The 20603-nt window shown below is 50.6% G+C and overlaps 26 non-coding genes and 8 pseudogenes across 26 annotated transcripts; all 34 read right to left on the minus strand.

The window, feature by feature from the left end:
* Nucleotides 1-458: 458 nt before the first annotated feature.
* Nucleotides 459-577, minus strand: LOC127612572 (5S ribosomal RNA). The gene has a single exon (XR_007965875.1). It is a non-coding gene; the product is annotated as a 5S ribosomal RNA (ribosomal RNA).
* A 480-nt stretch (nucleotides 578-1057) lies between these two features.
* Nucleotides 1058-1186, minus strand: LOC127616686 (uncharacterized; annotated as a pseudogene).
* Nucleotides 1187-1667: 481 nt separating this feature from the next.
* On the minus strand, nucleotides 1668-1776 carry LOC127616357 (uncharacterized; annotated as a pseudogene).
* A 480-nt stretch (nucleotides 1777-2256) lies between these two features.
* Nucleotides 2257-2375, minus strand: LOC127612737 (5S ribosomal RNA). Its single transcript, XR_007965931.1, has one exon. It is a non-coding gene; the product is annotated as a 5S ribosomal RNA (ribosomal RNA).
* Nucleotides 2376-2855: 480 nt separating this feature from the next.
* On the minus strand, nucleotides 2856-2974 carry LOC127587751 (5S ribosomal RNA). The gene has a single exon (XR_007958841.1). It is a non-coding gene; the product is annotated as a 5S ribosomal RNA (ribosomal RNA).
* A 481-nt stretch (nucleotides 2975-3455) lies between these two features.
* On the minus strand, nucleotides 3456-3574 carry LOC127587758 (5S ribosomal RNA). Its single transcript, XR_007958844.1, has one exon. It is a non-coding gene; the product is annotated as a 5S ribosomal RNA (ribosomal RNA).
* A 481-nt stretch (nucleotides 3575-4055) lies between these two features.
* LOC127613687 (5S ribosomal RNA) lies at nucleotides 4056-4174 on the minus strand. Its single transcript, XR_007966285.1, has one exon. It is a non-coding gene; the product is annotated as a 5S ribosomal RNA (ribosomal RNA).
* Nucleotides 4175-4655: 481 nt separating this feature from the next.
* On the minus strand, nucleotides 4656-4774 carry LOC127587764 (5S ribosomal RNA). Its single transcript, XR_007958846.1, has one exon. It is a non-coding gene; the product is annotated as a 5S ribosomal RNA (ribosomal RNA).
* Nucleotides 4775-5256: 482 nt separating this feature from the next.
* On the minus strand, nucleotides 5257-5375 carry LOC127587767 (5S ribosomal RNA). The gene has a single exon (XR_007958847.1). It is a non-coding gene; the product is annotated as a 5S ribosomal RNA (ribosomal RNA).
* A 481-nt stretch (nucleotides 5376-5856) lies between these two features.
* LOC127587770 (5S ribosomal RNA) lies at nucleotides 5857-5975 on the minus strand. The gene has a single exon (XR_007958848.1). It is a non-coding gene; the product is annotated as a 5S ribosomal RNA (ribosomal RNA).
* A 481-nt stretch (nucleotides 5976-6456) lies between these two features.
* Nucleotides 6457-6575, minus strand: LOC127587773 (5S ribosomal RNA). Its single transcript, XR_007958850.1, has one exon. It is a non-coding gene; the product is annotated as a 5S ribosomal RNA (ribosomal RNA).
* Nucleotides 6576-7057: 482 nt separating this feature from the next.
* On the minus strand, nucleotides 7058-7176 carry LOC127587777 (5S ribosomal RNA). The gene has a single exon (XR_007958851.1). It is a non-coding gene; the product is annotated as a 5S ribosomal RNA (ribosomal RNA).
* A 481-nt stretch (nucleotides 7177-7657) lies between these two features.
* Nucleotides 7658-7766, minus strand: LOC127616073 (uncharacterized; annotated as a pseudogene).
* Nucleotides 7767-8246: 480 nt separating this feature from the next.
* Nucleotides 8247-8365, minus strand: LOC127587780 (5S ribosomal RNA). The gene has a single exon (XR_007958852.1). It is a non-coding gene; the product is annotated as a 5S ribosomal RNA (ribosomal RNA).
* A 480-nt stretch (nucleotides 8366-8845) lies between these two features.
* LOC127587786 (5S ribosomal RNA) lies at nucleotides 8846-8964 on the minus strand. Its single transcript, XR_007958853.1, has one exon. It is a non-coding gene; the product is annotated as a 5S ribosomal RNA (ribosomal RNA).
* A 480-nt stretch (nucleotides 8965-9444) lies between these two features.
* On the minus strand, nucleotides 9445-9563 carry LOC127613699 (5S ribosomal RNA). The gene has a single exon (XR_007966288.1). It is a non-coding gene; the product is annotated as a 5S ribosomal RNA (ribosomal RNA).
* Nucleotides 9564-10044: 481 nt separating this feature from the next.
* LOC127614155 (5S ribosomal RNA) lies at nucleotides 10045-10163 on the minus strand. The gene has a single exon (XR_007966407.1). It is a non-coding gene; the product is annotated as a 5S ribosomal RNA (ribosomal RNA).
* A 481-nt stretch (nucleotides 10164-10644) lies between these two features.
* On the minus strand, nucleotides 10645-10753 carry LOC127616359 (uncharacterized; annotated as a pseudogene).
* Nucleotides 10754-11233: 480 nt separating this feature from the next.
* LOC127615105 (5S ribosomal RNA) lies at nucleotides 11234-11352 on the minus strand. Its single transcript, XR_007966818.1, has one exon. It is a non-coding gene; the product is annotated as a 5S ribosomal RNA (ribosomal RNA).
* Nucleotides 11353-11833: 481 nt separating this feature from the next.
* LOC127616080 (uncharacterized) lies at nucleotides 11834-11942 on the minus strand (annotated as a pseudogene).
* Nucleotides 11943-12422: 480 nt separating this feature from the next.
* On the minus strand, nucleotides 12423-12541 carry LOC127587792 (5S ribosomal RNA). Its single transcript, XR_007958857.1, has one exon. It is a non-coding gene; the product is annotated as a 5S ribosomal RNA (ribosomal RNA).
* A 480-nt stretch (nucleotides 12542-13021) lies between these two features.
* Nucleotides 13022-13140, minus strand: LOC127587801 (5S ribosomal RNA). The gene has a single exon (XR_007958859.1). It is a non-coding gene; the product is annotated as a 5S ribosomal RNA (ribosomal RNA).
* A 480-nt stretch (nucleotides 13141-13620) lies between these two features.
* LOC127613703 (5S ribosomal RNA) lies at nucleotides 13621-13739 on the minus strand. The gene has a single exon (XR_007966289.1). It is a non-coding gene; the product is annotated as a 5S ribosomal RNA (ribosomal RNA).
* Nucleotides 13740-14220: 481 nt separating this feature from the next.
* On the minus strand, nucleotides 14221-14339 carry LOC127614162 (5S ribosomal RNA). The gene has a single exon (XR_007966408.1). It is a non-coding gene; the product is annotated as a 5S ribosomal RNA (ribosomal RNA).
* Nucleotides 14340-14820: 481 nt separating this feature from the next.
* LOC127616372 (uncharacterized) lies at nucleotides 14821-14929 on the minus strand (annotated as a pseudogene).
* A 480-nt stretch (nucleotides 14930-15409) lies between these two features.
* Nucleotides 15410-15528, minus strand: LOC127615253 (5S ribosomal RNA). The gene has a single exon (XR_007966863.1). It is a non-coding gene; the product is annotated as a 5S ribosomal RNA (ribosomal RNA).
* A 480-nt stretch (nucleotides 15529-16008) lies between these two features.
* On the minus strand, nucleotides 16009-16127 carry LOC127587808 (5S ribosomal RNA). The gene has a single exon (XR_007958860.1). It is a non-coding gene; the product is annotated as a 5S ribosomal RNA (ribosomal RNA).
* A 480-nt stretch (nucleotides 16128-16607) lies between these two features.
* LOC127616086 (uncharacterized) lies at nucleotides 16608-16716 on the minus strand (annotated as a pseudogene).
* Nucleotides 16717-17196: 480 nt separating this feature from the next.
* On the minus strand, nucleotides 17197-17315 carry LOC127587813 (5S ribosomal RNA). Its single transcript, XR_007958861.1, has one exon. It is a non-coding gene; the product is annotated as a 5S ribosomal RNA (ribosomal RNA).
* A 480-nt stretch (nucleotides 17316-17795) lies between these two features.
* On the minus strand, nucleotides 17796-17904 carry LOC127616100 (uncharacterized; annotated as a pseudogene).
* Nucleotides 17905-18384: 480 nt separating this feature from the next.
* Nucleotides 18385-18503, minus strand: LOC127587816 (5S ribosomal RNA). The gene has a single exon (XR_007958863.1). It is a non-coding gene; the product is annotated as a 5S ribosomal RNA (ribosomal RNA).
* A 480-nt stretch (nucleotides 18504-18983) lies between these two features.
* LOC127587821 (5S ribosomal RNA) lies at nucleotides 18984-19102 on the minus strand. Its single transcript, XR_007958864.1, has one exon. It is a non-coding gene; the product is annotated as a 5S ribosomal RNA (ribosomal RNA).
* Nucleotides 19103-19583: 481 nt separating this feature from the next.
* Nucleotides 19584-19702, minus strand: LOC127587826 (5S ribosomal RNA). The gene has a single exon (XR_007958865.1). It is a non-coding gene; the product is annotated as a 5S ribosomal RNA (ribosomal RNA).
* A 480-nt stretch (nucleotides 19703-20182) lies between these two features.
* On the minus strand, nucleotides 20183-20301 carry LOC127587827 (5S ribosomal RNA). Its single transcript, XR_007958869.1, has one exon. It is a non-coding gene; the product is annotated as a 5S ribosomal RNA (ribosomal RNA).
* Between the last annotated feature and the right edge of the window lie 302 nt (nucleotides 20302-20603).

Here is a 20603-nt window from a genome sequence, read left to right on the forward strand (position 1 = left end):
TCTTTATAGCAGACAGGGCACTTCCGGGTCGAGGGTGGAGTAGTGGGGTGATTTTTTTTTTCATTTAATAAACCTCCTCCGGAGTGCACAAAGGAGGGGCCCGCTCCCGTGGTGGTTTGAGCGCGCAGCCTGTCAGGCTCGCATACGGTCCTCTGCGAGCACGCAGATGCGGTATTTGACGTTTGTTGCAAAAGTGGGCTTTTCCAGTGGAGGTGCAAAGGCATCCAGCAGGCGGAAATCCCAAGCTGTTTCAAGTCCAAGTGCTATCATGACCGATCCCCGTGCAGACGGCTCCCTCTGTTGGACATTAATTTTATTCCAAAGAGACGTTGATCTGTCAAATCAACGTGAAGGAAACGATTTCAAACCACAGGATAAGTGAAAGTTGAATGACGAATGAATGCCAAAATTTTTGGAAAGAGCAGTGAATCGTGTTGAGAATTGGAGGTGGGTGCAAAAGCTTACAGCACCTGGTATTCCCAGGGGGTCTCCCATCCAAGTACTAACCAGGCCCGACCCTGCTTAGCTTCCGAGATCGGACGAGATCGGGCGTTCTCAGGGTAGTATGGCCGTAAGCGAGGGAAAACGTGAAAATTGTCCCCTTTATAGCAGACAGGGCACTTGCGGGTCGGGGATGGAGTCGTGGGGTGATTTTTTTTTTCATTTAATGACCTCCTCCCGAGAGCACGAAGGAGGGGCCCGCTCCCGTGGTGGTTTGAGCGCGCAGCCTGTCAGGCTCGCATACGGTCCTCTGCGAGCACGCAGATGCGGTATTTGACGTTTGTTGCAAAAGTGGGCTTTTCCAGTGGAGGTGCAAAGGCATCCAGCAGGCGGAAATCCCAAGCTGTTTCATGTCCAAGTGCTATCATGACCGATCCCCGTGCAGACGGCTCCCTCTGTTGGACATTAATTTTATTCCAAAGAGACGTTGATCTGTCAAATCAACGTGAAGGAAACGATTTCAAACCACAGGATAAGTGAAAGTTGAATGACGAATGAATGCCAAAATTTTTGGAAAGAGCAGTGAATCATGTTGAGAATTGGAGGTGGGTCCAAAAGCTTACAGCACCTGGTATTCCCAGGCGGTCTCCCATCCAAGTACTAACCAGGCCCGACACTGCTTAGCTTCCGAGATCGGACGAGATCGGACGAGATCGGGCGTTCTCAGGGTAGTATGGCCGTAAGCGAGGGAAAACGTGAAAATTGTCCTCTTTATAGCAGACAGGGCACTTCCGGGTCGAGGGTGGAGTAGTGGGGTGATTTTTTTTTTCATTTAATAAACCTCCTCCGGAGTGCACAAAGGAGGGGCCCGCTCCCGTGGTGGTTTGAGCGCGCAGCCTGTCAGGCTCGCATACGGTCCTCTGCGAGCACGCAGATGCGGTATTTGACGTTTGTTGCAAAAGTGGGCTTTTCCAGTGGAGGTGCAAAGGCATCCAGCAGGCGGAAATCCCAAGCTGTTTCAAGTCCAAGTGCTATCATGACCGATCCCCGTGCAGACGGCTCCCTCTGTTGGACATTAATTTTATTCCAAAGAGACGTTGATCTGTCAAATCAACGTGAAGGAAACGATTTCAAACCACAGGATAAGTGAAAGTTGAATGACGAATGAATGCCAAAATTTTTGGAAAGAGCAGTGAATCGTGTTGAGAATTGGAGGTGGGTGCAAAAGCTTACAGCACCTGGTATTCCCAGGGGGTCTCCCATCCAAGTACTAACCAGGCCCGACCCTGCTTAGCTTCCGAGATCGGGTGCTCTCAGGGTAGTATGGCCGTAAGCGAGGGTAAACGTGAAAATTGTCCCCTTTATAGCAGACAGGGCACTTCTGGGTCGGGGGTGGAGTAGTGGGGTGATTTTTTTTTCATTTAATAAACCTCCTCCGGAGTGCACAAAGGAGGGACCCGCTCCTGTGGTGGTTTGAGCGCGCAGCCTGTCAGGCTCGCATACGGTCCTCTGCGAGCACGCAGAGGCTGTATTTGATGTCTGTTGCAAAAGTTGGCTTTTCCAGTGGAGGTGCAAAAGCATCCAGCAGGCGGAAATCCCAAGCTGCTTCATGTCCAAGTGCTATCATTACCGATCCACGTGCAGACGGCTCCCTCTGTTGGACATTAATTTTATTCCAAAGAGACGTTGATCTGTCAAATCAACGTGAAGGAAACGATTTCAAACCACAGGATAAGTGAAAGTTGAATGACGAATGAATGCCAAAATTTTTGGAAAGAGCAGTGAATCGTGTTGTGAATTGGAGGTGGGTGCAAAAGCTTACAGCACCTGGTATTCCCAGGCGGTCTCCCATCCAAGTACTAACCAGGCCCGACCCTGCTTAGCTTCCGAGATCGGACGAGATCGGGGGTTCTCAGGGTAGTATGGCCGTAAGCGAGGGAAAACGTGAAAATTGTCCCCTTTATAGCAGACAGGGCACTTGCGGGTCGGGGATGGAGTCGTGGGGTGATTTTTTTTTTCATTTAATGACCTCCTCCCGAGAGCACGAAGGAGGGGCCCGCTCCCGTGGTGGTTTGAGCGCGCAGCCTGTCAGGCTCGCATACGGTCCTCTGCGAGCACGCAGATGCGGTATTTGACGTTTGTTGCAAAAGTGGGCTTTTCCAGTGGAGGTGCAAAGGCATCCAGCAGGCGGAAATCCCAAGCTGTTTCATGTCCAAGTGCTATCATGACCGATCCCCGTGCAGACGGCTCCCTCTGTTGGACATTAATTTTATTCCAAAGAGACGTTGATCTGTCAAATCAACGTGAAGGAAACGATTTCAAACCACAGGATAAGTGAAAGTTGAATGACGAATGAATGCCAAAATTTTTGGAAAGAGCAGTGAATCGTGTTGAGAATTGGAGGTGGGTCCAAAAGCTTACAGCACCTGGTATTCCCAGGCGGTCTCCCATCCAAGTACTAACCAGGCCCGACCCTGCTTAGCTTCCGAGATCGGACGAGATCGGGCGTTCTCAGGGTAGTATGGCCGTAAGCGAGGGAAAACGTGAAAATTGTCCTCTTTATAGCAGACAGGGCACTTCCGGGTCGGGGGTGGAGTAGTGGGGTGATTTTTTTTTTCATTTAATAAACCTCCTCCGGAGTGCACAAAGGAGGGGCCCGCTCCCGTGGTGGTTTGAGAGCGCAGCCTGTCAGGCTCGCATACGGTCCTCTGCGAGCACGCAGATACGGTACTTGATGTCTGTTGCAAAAGTTGGCTTTTCCAGTGGAGGTGCAAAAGCATCCAGCAGGCGGAAATCCCAAGCTGCTTCATGTCCAAGTGCTATCATTATCGATCCACGTGCAGACGGCTCCCTCTGTTGGACATTAATTTTATTCCAAAGAGACGTTGATCTGTCAAATCAACGTGAAGGAAACGATTTCAAACCACAGGATAAGTGAAAGTTGAATGACGAATGAATGCCAAAATTTTTGGAAAGAGCAGTGAATCGTGTTGTGAATTGGAGGTGGGTGCAAAAGCTTACAGCACCTGGTATTCCCAGGCGGTCTCCCATCCAAGTACTAACCAGGCCCGACCCTGCTTAGCTTCCGAGATCGGACGAGATCGGGCGTTCTCAGGGTAGTATGGCCGTAAGCGAGGGAAAACGCGAAAATTGTCCTCTTTATAGCAGACAGGGCACTTCCGGGTCGGGGGTGGAGTCGTGGGGTGATTTTTTTTTTCATTTAATAAACCTCCTCCGGAGTGCACAAAGGAGGGGCCCGCTCCCGTGGTGGTTTGAGCGCGCAGCCTGTCAGGCTCGCATACGGTCCTCTGCGAGCACGCAGATGCGGTATTTGACGTTTGTTGCAAAAGTGGGCTTTTCCAGTGGAGGTGCAAAGGCATCCAGCAGGCGGAAATCCCAAGCTGTTTCATGTCCAAGTGCTATCATGACCGATCCCCGTGCAGACGGCTCCCTCTGTTGGACATTAATTTTATTCCAAAGAGACGTTGATCTGTCAAATCAACGTGAAGGAAACGATTTCAAACCACAGGATAAGTGAAAGTTGAATGACGAATGAATGCCAAAATTTTTGGAAAGAGCAGTGAATCGTGTTGAGAATTGGAGGTGGGTGCAAAAGCTTACAGCACCTGGTATTCCCAGGCGGTCTCCCATCCAAGTACTAACCAGGCCCGACCCTGATTAGCTTCCGAGATCGGACGAGATCGGGCGTTCTCAGGGTAGTATGGCCGTAAGCGAGGGAAAACGCGAAAATTGTCCTTTTTATAGCAGACAGGGCACTTCCGGGTCGGGGGTGGAGTAGTGGGGTGATTTTTTTTTTCATTTAATAAACCTCCTCCGGAGTGCACAAAGGAGGGGCCCGCTCCCGTGGTGGTTTGAGCGCGCAGCCTGTCAGGCTCGCATACGGTCCTCTGCGAGCACGCAGATGCGGTATTTGACGTTTGTTGCAAAAGTGGGCTTTTCCAGTGGAGGTGCAAAGGCATCCAGCAGGCGGAAATCCCAAGCTGTTTCATGTCCAAGTGCTATCATGACCGATCCCCGTGCAGACGGCTCCCTCTGTTGGACATTAATTTTATTCCAAAGAGACGTTGATCTGTCAAATCAACGTGAAGGAAACGATTTCAAACCACAGGATAAGTGAAAGTTGAATGACGAATGAATGCCAAAATTTTTGGAAAGAGCAGTGAATCATGTTGAGAATTGGAGGTGGGTCCAAAAGCTTACAGCACCTGGTATTCCCAGGCGGTCTCCCATCCAAGTACTAACCAGGCCCGACCCTGCTTAGCTTCCGAGATCGGACGAGATCGGGCGTTCTCAGGGTAGTATGGCCGTAAGCGAGGGAAAACGTGAAAATTGTCCTCTTTATAGCAGACAGGGCACTTCCGGGTCGGGGGTGGAGTAGTGGGGTGATTTTTTTTTTTCATTTAATAAACCTCCTCCGGAGTGCACAAAGGAGGGGCCCGCTCCCGTGGTGGTTTGAGCGCGCAGCCTGTCAGGCTCGCATACGGTCCTCTGCGAGCACGCAGATACGGTACTTGATGTCTGTTGCAAAAGTTGGCTTTTCCAGTGGAGGTGCAAAAGCATCCAGCAGGCGGAAATCCCAAGCTGCTTCATGTCCAAGTGCTATCATTATCGATCCGCGTGCAGATGGCTCCCTCTGTTGGACATTAATTTTATTCCAAAGAGACGTTGATCAGTCAAATCAACGTGAAGGAAACGATTTCAAACCACAGGATAAGTGAAAGTTGAATGACGAATGAATGCCAAAATTTTTGGAAAGAGCAGTGAATCGTGTTGTGAATTGGAGGTGGGTGCAAAAGCTTACAGCACCTGGTATTCCCAGGCGGTCTCCCATCCAAGTACTAACCAGGCCCGACCCTGCTTAGCTTCCGAGATCGGACGAGATCGGGCGTTCTCAGGGTAGTATGGCCGTAAGCGAGGGAAAACGCGAAAATTGTCCTCTTTATAGCAGACAGAGCACTTCCGGGTCGGGGGTGGAGTCGTGGGGTGATTTTTTTTTTCATTTAATAAACCTCCTCCGGAGTGCACAAAGGAGGGGCCCGCTCCCGTGGTGGTTTGAGCGCGCAGCCTGTCAGGCTCGCATACGGTCCTCTGCGAGCACGCAGATGCGGTATTTGACGTTTGTTGCAAAAGTGGGCTTTTCCAGTGGAGGTGCAAAGGCATCCAGCAGGCGGAAATCCCAAGCTGTTTCATGTCCAAGTGCTATCATGACCGATCCCCGTGCAGACGGCTCCCTCTGTTGGACATTAATTTTATTCCAAAGAGACGTTGATCTGTCAAATCAACGTGAAGGAAACGATTTCAAACCACAGGATAAGTGAAAGTTGAATGACGAATGAATGCCAAAATTTTTGGAAAGAGCAGTGAATCGTGTTGAGAATTGGAGGTGGGTGCAAAAGCTTACAGCACCTGGTATTCCCAGGCGGTCTCCCATCCAAGTACTAACCAGGCCCGACCCTGCTTAGCTTCCGAGATCGGACGAGATCGGGCGTTCTCAGGGTAGTATGGCCGTAAGCGAGGGAAAACGCGAAAATTGTCCTTTTTATAGCAGACAGGGCACTTCCGGGTCGGGGGTGGAGTAGTGGGGTGATTTTTTTTTTCATTTAATAAACCTCCTCCGGAGTGCACAAAGGAGGGGCCCGCTCCCGTGGTGGTTTGAGCGCGCAGCCTGTCAGGCTCGCATACGGTCCTCTGCGAGCACGCAGATGCGGTATTTGACGTTTGTTGCAAAAGTGGGCTTTTCCAGTGGAGGTGCAAAGGCATCCAGCAGGCGGAAATCCCAAGCTGTTTCATGTCCAAGTGCTATCATGACCGATCCCCGTGCAGACGGCTCCCTCTGTTGGACATTAATTTTATTCCAAAGAGACGTTGATCTGTCAAATCAACGTGAAGGAAACGATTTCAAACCACAGGATAAGTGAAAGTTGAATGACGAATGAATGCCAAAATTTTTGGAAAGAGCAGTGAATCATGTTGAGAATTGGAGGTGGGTCCAAAAGCTTACAGCACCTGGTATTCCCAGGCGGTCTCCCATCCAAGTACTAACCAGGCCCGACCCTGCTTAGCTTCCGAGATCGGACGAGATCGGGCGTTCTCAGGGTAGTATGGCCGTAAGCGAGGGAAAACGTGAAAATTGTCCTCTTTATAGCAGACAGGGCACTTCCGGGTCGGGGGTGGAGTAGTGGGGTGATTTTTTTTTTTCATTTAATAAACCTCCTCCGGAGTGCACAAAGGAGGGGCCCGCTCCCGTGGTGGTTTGAGCGCGCAGCCTGTCAGGCTCGCATACGGTCCTCTGCGAGCACGCAGATACGGTACTTGATGTCTGTTGCAAAAGTTGGCTTTTCCAGTGGAGGTGCAAAAGCATCCAGCAGGCGGAAATCCCAAGCTGCTTCATGTCCAAGTGCTATCATTATCGATCCGCGTGCAGATGGCTCCCTCTGTTGGACATTAATTTTATTCCAAAGAGACGTTGATCTGTCAAATCAACGTGAAGGAAACGATTTCAAACCACAGGATAAGTGAAAGTTGAATGACGAATGAATGCCAAAATTTTTGGAAAGAGCAGTGAATCGTGTTGTGAATTGGAGGTGGGTGCAAAAGCTTACAGCACCTGGTATTCCCAGGCGGTCTCCCATCCAAGTACTAACCAGGCCCGACCCTGCTTAGCTTCCGAGATCGGACGAGATCGGGCGTTCTCAGGGTAGTATGGCCGTAAGCGAGGGAAAACGCGAAAATTGTCCTCTTTATAGCAGACAGAGCACTTCCGGGTCGGGGGTGGAGTCGTGGGGTGATTTTTTTTTTCATTTAATAAACCTCCTCCGGAGTGCACAAAGGAGGGGCCCGCTCCCGTGGTGGTTTGAGCGCGCAGCCTGTCAGGCTCGCATACGGTCCTCTGCGAGCACGCAGATGCGGTATTTGACGTTTGTTGCAAAAGTGGGCTTTTCCAGTGGAGGTGCAAAGGCATCCAGCAGGCGGAAATCCCAAGCTGTTTCATGTCCAAGTGCTATCATGACCGATCCCCGTGCAGACGGCTCCCTCTGTTGGACATTAATTTTATTCCAAAGAGACGTTGATCTGTCAAATCAACGTGAAGGAAACGATTTCAAACCACAGGATAAGTGAAAGTTGAATGACGAATGAATGCCAAAATTTTTGGAAAGAGCAGTGAATCATGTTGAGAATTGGAGGTGGGTCCAAAAGCTTACAGCACCTGGTATTCCCAGGCGGTCTCCCATCCAAGTACTAACCAGGCCCGACCCTGCTTAGCTTCCGAGATCGGGTGCTCTCAGGGTAGTATGGCCGTAAGCGAGGGTAAACGTGAAAATTGTCCCCTTTATAGCAGACAGGGCACTTCTGGGTCGGGGGTGGAGTAGTGGGGTGATTTTTTTTTCATTTAATAAACCTCCTCCGGAGTGCACAAAGGAGGGACCCGCTCCCGTGGTGGTTTGAGCGCGCAGCCTGTCAGGCTCGCATACGGTCCTCTGCGAGCACGCAGAGGCTGTATTTGATGTCTGTTGCAAAAGTTGGCTTTTCCAGTGGAGGTGCAAAAGCATCCAGCAGGCGGAAATCCCAAGCTGCTTCATGTCCAAGTGCTATCATTACCGATCCACGTGCAGACGGCTCCCTCTGTTGGACATTAATTTTATTCCAAAGAGACGTTGATCTGTCAAATCAACGTGAAGGAAACGATTTCAAACCACAGGATAAGTGAAAGTTGAATGACGAATGAATGCCAAAATTTTTGGAAAGAGCAGTGAATCGTGTTGTGAATTGGAGGTGGGTGCAAAAGCTTACAGCACCTGGTATTCCCAGGCGGTCTCCCATCCAAGTACTAACCAGGCCCGACCCTGCTTAGCTTCCGAGATCGGACGAGATCGGGCGTTCTCAGGGTAGTATGGCCGTAAGCGAGGGAAAACGTGAAAATTGTCCCCTTTATAGCAGACAGGGCACTTGCGGGTCGGGGATGGAGTCGTGGGGTGATTTTTTTTTTCATTTAATGACCTCCTCCATAGAGCACGAAGGAGGGGCCCGCTCCCGTGGTGGTTTGAGCGCGCAGCCTGTCAGGCTCGCATACGGTCCTCTGCGAGCACGCAGATGCGGTATTTGACGTTTGTTGCAAAAGTGGGCTTTTCCAGTGGAGGTGCAAAGGCATCCAGCAGGCGGAAATCCCAAGCTGTTTCATGTCCAAGTGCTATCATGACCGATCCCCGTGCAGACGGCTCCCTCTGTTGGACATTAATTTTATTCCAAAGAGACGTTGATCTGTCAAATCAACGTGAAGGAAACGATTTCAAACCACAGGATAAGTGAAAGTTGAATGACGAATGAATGCCAAAATTTTTGGAAAGAGCAGTGAATCGTGTTGTGAATTGGAGGTGGGTGCAAAAGCTTACAGCACCTGGTATTCCCAGGCGGTCTCCCATCCAAGTACTAACCAGGCCCGACCCTGCTTAGCTTCCGAGATCGGACGAGATCGGGCGTTCTCAGGGTAGTATGGCCGTAAGCGAGGGAAAACGCGAAAATTGTCCTCTTTATAGCAGACAGGGCACTTCCGGGTCGGGGGTGGAGTCGTGGGGTGATTTTTTTTTCATTTAATAAACCTCCTCCGGAGTGCACAAAGGAGGGGCCCGCTCCCGTGGTGGTTTGAGCGCGCAGCCTGTCAGGCTCGCATACGGTCCTCTGCGAGCACGCAGATGCGGTATTTGACGTTTGTTGCAAAAGTGGGCTTTTCCAGTGGAGGTGCAAAGGCATCCAGCAGGCGGAAATCCCAAGCTGTTTCATGTCCAAGTGCTATCATGACCGATCCCCGTGCAGACGGCTCCCTCTGTTGGACATTAATTTTATTCCAAAGAGACGTTGATCTGTCAAATCAACGTGAAGGAAACGATTTCAAACCACAGGATAAGTGAAAGTTGAATGACGAATGAATGCCAAAATTTTTGGAAAGAGCAGTGAATCGTGTTGAGAATTGGAGGTGGGTGCAAAAGCTTACAGCACCTGGTATTCCCAGGCGGTCTCCCATCCAAGTACTAACCAGGCCCGACCCTGATTAGCTTCCGAGATCGGACGAGATCGGGCGTTCTCAGGGTAGTATGGCCGTAAGCGAGGGAAAACGCGAAAATTGTCCTTTTTATAGCAGACAGGGCACTTCCGGGTCGGGGGTGGAGTAGTGGGGTGATTTTTTTTTTCATTTAATAAACCTCCTCCGGAGTGCACAAAGGAGGGGCCCGCTCCCGTGGTGGTTTGAGCGCGCAGCCTGTCAGGCTCGCATACGGTCCTCTGCGAGCACGCAGATGCGGTATTTGACGTTTGTTGCAAAAGTGGGCTTTTCCAGTGGAGGTGCAAAGGCATCCAGCAGGCGGAAATCCCAAGCTGTTTCATGTCCAAGTGCTATCATGACCGATCCCCGTGCAGACGGCTCCCTCTGTTGGACATTAATTTTATTCCAAAGAGACGTTGATCTGTCAAATCAACGTGAAGGAAACGATTTCAAACCACAGGATAAGTGAAAGTTGAATGACGAATGAATGCCAAAATTTTTGGAAAGAGCAGTGAATCGTGTTGAGAATTGGAGGTGGGTGCAAAAGCTTACAGCACCTGGTATTCCCAGGCGGTCTCCCATCCAAGTACTAACCAGGCCCGACACTGCTTAGCTTCCGAGATCGGACGAGATCGGGCGTTCTCAGGGTAGTATGGCCGTAAGCGAGGGAAAACGTGAAAATTGTCCTCTTTATAGCAGACAGGGCACTTCCGGGTCGAGGGTGGAGTAGTGGGGTGATTTTTTTTTTCATTTAATAAACCTCCTCCGGAGTGCACAAAGGAGGGGCCCGCTCCCGTGGTGGTTTGAGCGCGCAGCCTGTCAGGCTCGCATACGGTCCTCTGCGAGCACGCAGATGCGGTATTTGACGTTTGTTGCAAAAGTGGGCTTTTCCAGTGGAGGTGCAAAGGCATCCAGCAGGCGGAAATCCCAAGCTGTTTCAAGTCCAAGTGCTATCATGACCGATCCCCGTGCAGACGGCTCCCTCTGTTGGACATTAATTTTATTCCAAAGAGACGTTGATCTGTCAAATCAACGTGAAGGAAACGATTTCAAACCACAGGATAAGTGAAAGTTGAATGACGAATGAATGCCAAAATTTTTGGAAAGAGCAGTGAATCGTGTTGAGAATTGGAGGTGGGTGCAAAAGCTTACAGCACCTGGTATTCCCAGGGGGTCTCCCATCCAAGTACTAACCAGGCCCGACCCTGCTTAGCTTCCGAGATCGGGTGCTCTCAGGGTAGTATGGCCGTAAGCGAGGGTAAACGTGAAAATTGTCCCCTTTATAGCAGACAGGGCACTTCTGGGTCGGGGGTGGAGTAGTGGGGTGATTTTTTTTTCATTTAATAAACCTCCTCCGGAGTGCACAAAGGAGGGACCCGCTCCCGTGGTGGTTTGAGCGCGCAGCCTGTCAGGCTCGCATACGGTCCTCTGCGAGCACGCAGAGGCTGTATTTGATGTCTGTTGCAAAAGTTGGCTTTTCCAGTGGAGGTGCAAAAGCATCCAGCAGGCGGAAATCCCAAGCTGCTTCATGTCCAAGTGCTATCATTACCGATCCACGTGCAGACGGCTCCCTCTGTTGGACATTAATTTTATTCCAAAGAGACGTTGATCTGTCAAATCAACGTGAAGGAAACGATTTCAAACCACAGGATAAGTGAAAGTTGAATGACGAATGAATGCCAAAATTTTTGGAAAGAGCAGTGAATCGTGTTGTGAATTGGAGGTGGGTGCAAAAGCTTACAGCACCTGGTATTCCCAGGCGGTCTCCCCTCCAAGTACTAACCAGGCCCGACCCTGGTTAGCTTCCGAGATCGGACGAGATCGGGCGTTCTCAGGGTAGTATGGCCGTAAGCGAGGGAAAACGCGAAAATTGTCCTCTTTATAGCAGACAGGGCACTTCCGGGTCGGGGGTGGAGTCGTGGGGTGATTTTTTTTTTCATTTAATAAACCTCCTCCGGAGTGCACAAAGGAGGGGCCCGCTCCCGTGGTGGTTTGAGCGCGCAGCCTGTCAGGCTCGCATACGGTCCTCTGCGAGCACGCAGATGCGGTATTTGACGTTTGTTGCAAAAGTGGGCTTTTCCAGTGGAGGTGCAAAGGCATCCAGCAGGCGGAAATCCCAAGCTGTTTCATGTCCAAGTGCTATCATGACCGATCCCCGTGCAGACGGCTCCCTCTGTTGGACATTAATTTTATTCCAAAGAGACGTTGATCTGTCAAATCAACGTGAAGGAAACGATTTCAAACCACAGGATAAGTGAAAGTTGAATGACGAATGAATGCCAAAATTTTTGGAAAGAGCAGTGAATCATGTTGAGAATTGGAGGTGGGTCCAAAAGCTTACAGCACCTGGTATTCCCAGGCGGTCTCCCATCCAAGTACTAACCAGGCCCGACCCTGCTTAGCTTCCGAGATCGGGTGCTCTCAGGGTAGTATGGCCGTAAGCGAGGGTAAACGTGAAAATTGTCCCCTTTATAGCAGACAGGGCACTTCTGGGTCGGGGGTGGAGTAGTGGGGTGATTTTTTTTTCATTTAATAAACCTCCTCCGGAGTGCACAAAGGAGGGACCCGCTCCCGTGGTGGTTTGAGCGCGCAGCCTGTCAGGCTCGCATACGGTCCTCTGCGAGCACGCAGAGGCTGTATTTGATGTCTGTTGCAAAAGTTGGCTTTTCCAGTGGAGGTGCAAAAGCATCCAGCAGGCGGAAATCCCAAGCTGCTTCATGTCCAAGTGCTATCATTACCGATCCACGTGCAGACGGCTCCCTCTGTTGGACATTAATTTTATTCCAAAGAGACGTTGATCTGTCAAATCAACGTGAAGGAAACGATTTCAAACCACAGGATAAGTGAAAGTTGAATGACGAATGAATGCCAAAATTTTTGGAAAGAGCAGTGAATCGTGTTGTGAATTGGAGGTGGGTGCAAAAGCTTACAGCACCTGGTATTCCCAGGCGGTCTCCCATCCAAGTACTAACCAGGCCCGACCCTGCTTAGCTTCCGAGATCGGACGAGATCGGGCGTTCTCAGGGTAGTATGGCCGTAAGCGAGGGAAAACGTGAAAATTGTCCCCTTTATAGCAGACAGGGCACTTGCGGGTCGGGGATGGAGTCGTGGGGTGATTTTTTTTTTCATTTAATGACCTCCTCCATAGAGCACGAAGGAGGGGCCCGCTCCCGTGGTGGTTTGAGCGCGCAGCCTGTCAGGCTCGCATACGGTCCTCTGCGAGCACGCAGATGCGGTATTTGACGTTTGTTGCAAAAGTGGGCTTTTCCAGTGGAGGTGCAAAGGCATCCAGCAGGCGGAAATCCCAAGCTGTTTCATGTCCAAGTGCTATCATGACCGATCCCCGTGCAGACGGCTCCCTCTGTTGGACATTAATTTTATTCCAAAGAGACGTTGATCTGTCAAATCAACGTGAAGGAAACGATTTCAAACCACAGGATAAGTGAAAGTTGAATGACGAATGAATGCCAAAATTTTTGGAAAGAGCAGTGAATCGTGTTGTGAATTGGAGGTGGGTGCAAAAGCTTACAGCACCTGGTATTCCCAGGCGGTCTCCCATCCAAGTACTAACCAGGCCCGACCCTGCTTAGCTTCCGAGATCGGACGAGATCGGGCGTTCTCAGGGTAGTATGGCCGTAAGCGAGGGAAAACGCGAAAATTGTCCTCTTTATAGCAGACAGGGCACTTCCGGGTCGGGGGTGGAGTCGTGGGGTGATTTTTTTTTCATTTAATAAACCTCCTCCGGAGTGCACAAAGGAGGGGCCCGCTCCCGTGGTGGTTTGAGCGCGCAGCCTGTCAGGCTCGCATACGGTCCTCTGCGAGCACGCAGATGCGGTATTTGACGTTTGTTGCAAAAGTGGGCTTTTCCAGTGGAGGTGCAAAGGCATCCAGCAGGCGGAAATCCCAAGCTGTTTCATGTCCAAGTGCTATCATGACCGATCCCCGTGCAGACGGCTCCCTCTGTTGGACATTAATTTTATTCCAAAGAGACGTTGATCTGTCAAATCAACGTGAAGGAAACGATTTCAAACCACAGGATAAGTGAAAGTTGAATGACGAATGAATGCCAAAATTTTTGGAAAGAGCAGTGAATCGTGTTGAGAATTGGAGGTGGGTGCAAAAGCTTACAGCACCTGGTATTCCCAGGCGGTCTCCCATCCAAGTACTAACCAGGCCCGACCCTGATTAGCTTCCGAGATCGGACGAGATCGGGCGTTCTCAGGGTAGTATGGCCGTAAGCGAGGGAAAACGCGAAAATTGTCCTTTTTATAGCAGACAGGGCACTTCCGGGTCGGGGGTGGAGTAGTGGGGTGATTTTTTTTTTCATTTAATAAACCTCCTCCGGAGTGCACAAAGGAGGGGCCCGCTCCCGTGGTGGTTTGAGCGCGCAGCCTGTCAGGCTCGCATACGGTCCTCTGCGAGCACGCAGATGCGGTATTTGACGTTTGTTGCAAAAGTGGGCTTTTCCAGTGGAGGTGCAAAGGCATCCAGCAGGCGGAAATCCCAAGCTGTTTCATGTCCAAGTGCTATCATGACCGATCCCCGTGCAGACGGCTCCCTCTGTTGGACATTAATTTTATTCCAAAGAGACGTTGATCTGTCAAATCAACGTGAAGGAAACGATTTCAAACCACAGGATAAGTGAAAGTTGAATGACGAATGAATGCCAAAATTTTTGGAAAGAGCAGTGAATCGTGTTGAGAATTGGAGGTGGGTGCAAAAGCTTACAGCACCTGGTATTCCCAGGCGGTCTCCCATCCAAGTACTAACCAGGCCCGACACTGCTTAGCTTCCGAGATCGGACGAGATCGGGCGTTCTCAGGGTAGTATGGCCGTAAGCGAGGGAAAACGTGAAAATTGTCCTCTTTATAGCAGACAGGGCACTTCCGGGTCGAGGGTGGAGTAGTGGGGTGATTTTTTTTTTCATTTAATAAACCTCCTCCGGAGTGCACAAAGGAGGGGCCCGCTCCCGTGGTGGTTTGAGCGCGCAGCCTGTCAGGCTCGCATACGGTCCTCTGCGAGCACGCAGATGCGGTATTTGACGTTTGTTGCAAAAGTGGGCTTTTCCAGTGGAGGTGCAAAGGCATCCAGCAGGCGGAAATCCCAAGCTGTTTCAAGTCCAAGTGCTATCATGACCGATCCCCGTGCAGACGGCTCCCTCTGTTGGACATTAATTTTATTCCAAAGAGACGTTGATCTGTCAAATCAACGTGAAGGAAACGATTTCAAACCACAGGATAAGTGAAAGTTGAATGACGAATGAATGCCAAAATTTTTGGAAAGAGCAGTGAATCGTGTTGAGAATTGGAGGTGGGTGCAAAAGCTTACAGCACCTGGTATTCCCAGGGGGTCTCCCATCCAAGTACTAACCAGGCCCGACCCTGCTTAGCTTCCGAGATCGGGTGCTCTCAGGGTAGTATGGCCGTAAGCGAGGGTAAACGTGAAAATTGTCCCCTTTATAGCAGACAGGGCACTTCTGGGTCGGGGGTGGAGTAGTGGGGTGATTTTTTTTTCATTTAATAAACCTCCTCCGGAGTGCACAAAGGAGGGACCCGCTCCCGTGGTGGTTTGAGCGCGCAGCCTGTCAGGCTCGCATACGGTCCTCTGCGAGCACGCAGAGGCTGTATTTGATGTCTGTTGCAAAAGTTGGCTTTTCCAGTGGAGGTGCAAAAGCATCCAGCAGGCGGAAATCCCAAGCTGCTTCATGTCCAAGTGCTATCATTACCGATCCACGTGCAGACGGCTCCCTCTGTTGGACATTAATTTTATTCCAAAGAGACGTTGATCTGTCAAATCAACGTGAAGGAAACGATTTCAAACCACAGGATAAGTGAAAGTTGAATGACGAATGAATGCCAAAATTTTTGGAAAGAGCAGTGAATCGTGTTGTGAATTGGAGGTGGGTGCAAAAGCTTACAGCACCTGGTATTCCCAGGCGGTCTCCCATCCAAGTACTAACCAGGCCCGACCCTGCTTAGCTTCCGAGATGGGACGAGATCGGGGGTTCTCAGGGTAGTATGGCCGTAAGCGAGGGAAAACGTGAAAATTGTCCCCTTTATAGCAGACAGGGCACTTGCGGGTCGGGGATGGAGTCGTGGGGTGATTTTTTTTTTCATTTAATGACCTCCTCCCGAGAGCACGAAGGAGGGGCCCGCTCCCGTGGTGGTTTGAGCGCGCAGCCTGTCAGGCTCGCATACGGTCCTCTGCGAGCACGCAGATGCGGTATTTGACGTTTGTTGCAAAAGTGGGCTTTTCCAGTGGAGGTGCAAAGGCATCCAGCAGGCGGAAATCCCAAGCTGTTTCATGTCCAAGTGCTATCATGACCGATCCCCGTGCAGACGGCTCCCTCTGTTGGACATTAATTTTATTCCAAAGAGACGTTGATCTGTCAAATCAACGTGAAGGAAACGATTTCAAACCACAGGATAAGTGAAAGTTGAATGACGAATGAATGCCAAAATTTTTGGAAAGAGCAGTGAATCGTGTTGAGAATTGGAGGTGGGTCCAAAAGCTTACAGCACCTGGTATTCCCAGGCGGTCTCCCATCCAAGTACTAACCAGGCCCGACCCTGCTTAGCTTCCGAGATCGGACGAGATCGGGCGTTCTCAGGGTAGTATGGCCGTAAGCGAGGGAAAACGTGAAAATTGTCCTCTTTATAGCAGACAGGGCACTTCCGGGTCGAGGGTGGAGTAGTGGGGTGATTTTTTTTTCATTTAATAAACCTCCTCCGGAGTGCACAAAGGAGGGGCCCGCTCCCGTGGTGGTTTGAGCGCGCAGCCTGTCAGGCTCGCATACGGTCCTCTGCGAGCACGCAGATGCGGTATTTGACGTTTGTTGCAAAAGTGGGCTTTTCCAGTGGAGGTGCAAAGGCATCCAGCAGGCGGAAATCCCAAGCTGTTTCAAGTCCAAGTGCTATCATGACCGATCCCCGTGCAGACGGCTCCCTCTGTTGGACATTAATTTTATTCCAAAGAGACGTTGATCTGTCAAATCAACGTGAAGGAAACGATTTCAAACCACAGGATAAGTGAAAGTTGAATGACGAATGAATGCCAAAATTTTTGGAAAGAGCAGTGAATCGTGTTGAGAATTGGAGGTGGGTGCAAAAGCTTACAGCACCTGGTATTCCCAGGCGGTCTCCCATCCAAGTACTAACCAGGCCCGACCCTGCTTAGCTTCCGAGATCGGGTGCTCTCAGGGTAGTATGGCCGTAAGCGAGGGTAAACGTGAAAATTGTCCCCTTTATAGCAGACAGGGCACTTCTGGGTCGGGGGTGGAGTAGTGGGGTGATTTTTTTTTCATTTAATAAACCTCCTCCGGAGTGCACAAAGGAGGGACCCGCTCCCGTGGTGGTTTGAGCGTGCAGCCTGTCAGGCTCGCATACGGTCCTCTGCGAGCACGCAGAGGCTGTATTTGATGTCTGTTGCAAAAGTTGGCTTTTCCAGTGGAGGTGCAAAAGCATCCAGCAGGCGGAAATCCCAAGCTGCTTCATGTCCAAGTGCTATCATTACCGATCCACGTGCAGACGGCTCCCTCTGTTGGACATTAATTTTATTCCAAAGAGACGTTGATCTGTCAAATCAACGTGAAGGAAACGATTTCAAACCACAGGATAAGTGAAAGTTGAATGACGAATGAATGCCAAAATTTTTGGAAAGAGCAGTGAATCGTGTTGTGAATTGGAGGTGGGTGCAAAAGCTTACAGCACCTGGTATTCCCAGGCGGTCTCCCATCCAAGTACTAACCAGGCCCGACCCTGCTTAGCTTCCGAGATCGGACGAGATCGGGCGTTCTCAGGGTAGTATGGCCGTAAGCGAGGGAAAACGTGAAAATTGTCCCCTTTATAGCAGACAGGGCACTTGCGGGTCGGGGATGGAGTCGTGGGGTGATTTTTTTTTTCATTTAATGACCTCCTCCCGAGAGCACGAAGGAGGGGCCCGCTCCCGTGGTGGTTTGAGCGCGCAGCCTGTCAGGCTCGCATACGGTCCTCTGCGAGCACGCAGATGCGGTATTTGACGTTTGTTGCAAAAGTGGGCTTTTCCAGTGGAGGTGCAAAGGCATCCAGCAGGCGGAAATCCCAAGCTGTTTCATGTCCAAGTGCTATCATGACCGATCCCCGTGCAGACGGCTCCCTCTGTTGGACATTAATTTTATTCCAAAGAGACGTTGATCTGTCAAATCAACGTGAAGGAAACGATTTCAAACCACAGGATAAGTGAAAGTTGAATGACGAATGAATGCCAAAATTTTTGGAAAGAGCAGTGAATCATGTTGAGAATTGGAGGTGGGTCCAAAAGCTTACAGCACCTGGTATTCCCAGGCGGTCTCCCATCCAAGTACTAACCAGGCCCGACCCTGCTTAGCTTCCGAGATCGGGTGCTCTCAGGGTAGTATGGCCGTAAGCGAGGGTAAACGTGAAAATTGTCCCCTTTATAGCAGACAGGGCACTTCTGGGTCGGGGGTGGAGTAGTGGGGTGATTTTTTTTTCATTTAATAAACCTCCTCCGGAGTGCACAAAGGAGGGACCCGCTCCCGTGGTGGTTTGAGCGCGCAGCCTGTCAGGCTCGCATACGGTCCTCTGCGAGCACGCAGAGGCTGTATTTGATGTCTGTTGCAAAAGTTGGCTTTTCCAGTGGAGGTGCAAAAGCATCCAGCAGGCGGAAATCCCAAGCTGCTTCATGTCCAAGTGCTATCATTACCGATCCACGTGCAGACGGCTCCCTCTGTTGGACATTAATTTTATTCCAAAGAGACGTTGATCTGTCAAATCAACGTGAAGGAAACGATTTCAAACCACAGGATAAGTGAAAGTTGAATGACGAATGAATGCCAAAATTTTTGGAAAGAGCAGTGAATCGTGTTGTGAATTGGAGGTGGGTGCAAAAGCTTACAGCACCTGGTATTCCCAGGCGGTCTCCCATCCAAGTACTAACCAGGCCCGACCCTGCTTAGCTTCCGAGATCGGACGAGATCGGGCGTTCTCAGGGTAGTATGGCCGTAAGCGAGGGAAAACGTGAAAATTGTCCCCTTTATAGCAGACAGGGCACTTGCGGGTCGGGGATGGAGTCGTGGGGTGATTTTTTTTTTCATTTAATGACCTCCTCCCGAGAGCACGAAGGAGGGGCCCGCTCCCGTGGTGGTTTGAGCGCGCAGCCTGTCAGGCTCGCATACGGTCCTCTGCGAGCACGCAGATGCGGTATTTGACGTTTGTTGCAAAAGTGGGCTTTTCCAGTGGAGGTGCAAAGGCATCCAGCAGGCGGAAATCCCAAGCTGTTTCATGTCCAAGTGCTATCATGACCGATCCCCGTGCAGACGGCTCCCTCTGTTGGACATTAATTTTATTCCAAAGAGACGTTGATCTGTCAAATCAACGTGAAGGAAACGATTTCAAACCACAGGATAAGTGAAAGTTGAATGACGAATGAATGCCAAAATTTTTGGAAAGAGCAGTGAATCGTGTTGTGAATTGGAGGTGGGTGCAAAAGCTTACAGCACCTGGTATTCCCAGGCGGTCTCCCATCCAAGTACTAACCAGGCCCGACCCTGCTTAGCTTCCGAGATCGGACGAGATCGGGCGTTCTCAGGGTAGTATGGCCGTAAGCGAGGGAAAACGCGAAAATTGTCCTCTTTATAGCAGACAGGGCACTTCCGGGTCGGGGGTGGAGTAGTGGGGTGATTTTTTTTTTCATTTAATAAACCTCCTCCGGAGTGCACAAAGGAGGGGCCCGCTCCCGTGGTGGTTTGAGCGCGCAGCCTGTCAGGCTCGCATACGGTCCTCTGCGAGCACGCAGATGCGGTATTTGACGTTTGTTGCAAAAGTGGGCTTTTCCAGTGGAGGTGCAAAGGCATCCAGCAGGCGGAAATCCCAAGCTGTTTCATGTCCAAGTGCTATCATGACCGATCCCCGTGCAGACGGCTCCCTCTGTTGGACATTAATTTTATTCCAAAGAGACGTTGATCTGTCAAATCAACGTGAAGGAAACGATTTCAAACCACAGGATAAGTGAAAGTTGAATGACGAATGAATGCCAAAATTTTTGGAAAGAGCAGTGAATCGTGTTGTGAATTGGAGGTGGGTGCAAAAGCTTACAGCACCTGGTATTCCCAGGCGGTCTCCCATCCAAGTACTAACCAGGCCCGACCCTGCTTAGCTTCCGAGATCGGACGAGATCGGGCGTTCTCAGGGTAGTATGGCCGTAAGCGAGGGAAAACGCGAAAATTGTCCTCTTTATAGCAGACAGGGCACTTCCGGGTCGGGGGTGGAGTCGTGGGGTGATTTTTTTTTCATTTAATAAACCTCCTCCGGAGTGCACAAAGGAGGGGCCCGCTCCCGTGGTGGTTTGAGCGCGCAGCCTGTCAGGCTCGCATACGGTCCTCTGCGAGCACGCAGATGCGGTATTTGACGTTTGTTGCAAAAGTGGGCTTTTCCAGTGGAGGTGCAAAGGCATCCAGCAGGCGGAAATCCCAAGCTGTTTCATGTCCAAGTGCTATCATGACCGATCCCCGTGCAGACGGCTCCCTCTGTTGGACATTAATTTTATTCCAAAGAGACGTTGATCTGTCAAATCAACGTGAAGGAAACGATTTCAAACCACAGGATAAGTGAAAGTTGAATGACGAATGAATGCCAAAATTTTTGGAAAGAGCAGTGAATCGTGTTGAGAATTGGAGGTGGGTGCAAAAGCTTACAGCACCTGGTATTCCCAGGCGGTCTCCCATCCAAGTACTAACCAGGCCCGACCCTGCTTAGCTTCCGAGATCGGACGAGATCGGGCGTTCTCAGGGTAGTATGGCCGTAAGCGAGGGAAAACGCGAAAATTGTCCTTTTTATAGCAGACAGGGCACTTCCGGGTCGGGGGTGGAGTAGTGGGGTGATTTTTTTTTTCATTTAATAAACCTCCTCCGGAGTGCACAAAGGAGGGGCCCGCTCCCGTGGTGGTTTGAGCGCGCAGCCTGTCAGGCTCGCATACGGTCCTCTGCGAGCACGCAGATGCGGTATTTGACGTTTGTTGCAAAAGTGGGCTTTTCCAGTGGAGGTGCAAAGGCATCCAGCAGGCGGAAATCCCAAGCTGTTTCATGTCCAAGTGCTATCATGACCGATCC

This window comes from Hippocampus zosterae, chromosome 1 (assembly GCF_025434085.1).
Source record: "Hippocampus zosterae strain Florida chromosome 1, ASM2543408v3, whole genome shotgun sequence".
NCBI lineage: Eukaryota > Metazoa > Chordata > Actinopteri > Syngnathiformes > Syngnathidae > Hippocampus > Hippocampus zosterae.